The sequence below is a fragment of the Palaemon carinicauda genome, chromosome 17, assembly GCF_036898095.1.
Source record: "Palaemon carinicauda isolate YSFRI2023 chromosome 17, ASM3689809v2, whole genome shotgun sequence".
Taxonomy (NCBI): Eukaryota; Metazoa; Arthropoda; class Malacostraca; order Decapoda; family Palaemonidae; genus Palaemon; species Palaemon carinicauda.
Window position 1 is genome coordinate 132,359,660 of NC_090741.1, and position 2,479 is coordinate 132,362,138.

Consider the following 2,479-nt stretch of genomic DNA (forward strand, 5'->3'; position numbering starts at 1 on the left):
AGGGAAAGGCTCTGGTTGGAGAGGCCACAAAGGAGGGAAGCTTCTTACTCAAAGCTGGCACCTTTGAGTTCGTGAAGCCCCTGTCTTTCATCGAGCTCGCTAGTAATACCTGTGCTTTACTATGGTTAAGGACTATGACCTCCTTGGCTCCGTTTACCTCCTTTGAGTAAGACTCCGGGTAAGAGTCTTTGTTGGGCCAAAATCCACATCTTCCAGGGGAATTGAGCCCAACTTCTTCGATATAATAATCTTCCCGGTTGTCATTGGCATGTGTTCGGCATACCTCCAGAATTGGCTCCGAGCACCAAGGAAGATCCTTCACGTTGAGTCGCTTCTGGGGCCTACGTGATGCTGCGAGCCTGTGTATCTCCAGTTTCCTCGAAGCTTCCCTTTCATCATTCTCTTTGTATTTGCTGAATCATTTCAACAATAGAAGAAAGAGTCCTTCCCAGATCATCTGGGATAGCAGACGATGAAGAGGGACAGGTTCTGGGCGGGCCGAACCGATGTAACCGACACCTCGTCGATTTCTTCCTCTTCTATTTCTGGAGCCTGGGTCAGCTCCTCCTCCTGACCTTCTCCCAGAAAGTCCTTCTCTTTATAATCTGACACCTCTGACATCCTATTGTCCAATTGGATGTCTTGAAGGGCGGCCGAGACTTCAGAATCTACCGGATTCTGGACGGTTGGTATCTCCTCATAAGGCTGAGGGATGACTGCATCAGTCGATGCCTTAGGGGAAAAGGTAGGCCCTCATCTTCTTGTTTGGAAGGTAGGGGCCTGAAGTGTTTTTCTGAAAACTTCTCACCCAGGTTCGTAACTTTTCTCTAACAGCATCCCTTGACCCCACCGTCTTAGGGGTGTCAAACGCCTCGGTAATCAGGTTAGAATATATGGTACATACCTGAGGGTTCTAATACCGGAGATCACCTTTGGAGGCTGTGCAGTCTGCATGCCTCCTGCATAACTCATGTCCACAAGTTCTTACTGCGGACATTGCAGAACATACTCCCGCACTTCGAATGGTCCTCCTGTAAAGAAAAGAAAATCCATGAGTATCAATGAAGGCTTTTCACTTATTGTTAATATATGTAGCTTATACAGTAAAGCTAAAAAGGAAAGAAGGAAAGACACATACTTGTATTACCTGCCCAGCCAATTGCTGTAACCTCCCAAGATAATAAAACTAAGGTTAATTCTTATTCTAAAATACCCTATATTTTCCTAAGCGGAAACTTAAGGTGTAGCTCACACCTTGAAATAAAGTTGTAATATACGGGATAGAATGAATATAGAAAGAACTCACTTTCTATATATTGTACGGTTTCAACAAAAGGTGTACTAGATAACATTAAGTATGTTGGAAGAACTTTAGTGTTGCAACACACTCTCTACTGTAGCTTATTAATACAGTGTGTACTACACCCAAAATATAGTAACTACTGTACATCGCATGCTGTCGTGCCAGCATGTGCCGGGCGGCACTTACCCCTGTATAGTTCAAAGGTATGCTACCTTTAACTAATAGGCAGCAGTTCACTGGTTCGCAAATGTGTGCCGGCCGGCAACTGAAATCACTAGCACCCGACTGCAGGCCGCTAATCGTAGTGGTTGGCAGATCTCGGGATGTGTTTCTACTGCCGCCAGGCAAAGGTGGTGATACCCATGCCGGCCGGCAGTGACTAAGAACCAGAGAACCCCCACCTACCCGGCTGCCGGCCGTTTAAACCGGCAGCCGGGCAAGGAGTACAATACACTAGCAAGAGAAACAGTATGGATGTAAGGGTTATAAGGCGGCAATGCCATACAACCTTCATCCAGAAAGAGTGAACATATGGAATGGGAGAATGTAGCTTTCAGGCTTCCTATATACCCATAGCCTGCTGGGCTCTACCAGCAGACATGGAAGGGAGACCAAGGGAGGTCTGGGGTTCACTCTGTAGAAGACAAAAGGGTCTCTGCCGGTCAGCAATAATGTGCCGGCCGGCAATAATGTGCCGGCTGGCAGAGAGCTGAGTCGGTCCCCCTTCCTAACCTACACTGGTTACAGAAGTAGAACTGCGGCCAAGAGATGTGATGGCTAGGCCATCACTAAGAAAGAGAGGGGGGAACGGGATAAGGGTCCTGTAAACTTCGTTCTAGTATGAGACACACCCAGCAGTTAGGAAAGCTTGTCTATAGGGAGGGAGGTTGGCAATACTTGCTATCCTCCCCCATACCAGAACCAAGTTAGGTGTCGTTATTTCGCCAGGCAACGGAGAAAACTCATTCTCTCTCCGAGAATAACAACAGAGAACAGTCTGCTAGACCCTAGAAGAAGGAATCATCTCGTACAGATCCTTCAGAAGTGGGCAAGGGAAGCAAAACCTCCTGTGTCTGCACCTAACTTAGCAAGGAAACTCATTCTCTATGCTAGGAAGATGCAGACCACAGGCTAAAACTCTGATGTTCTGCCCCAACCTTAAAACCAGTTACTCTG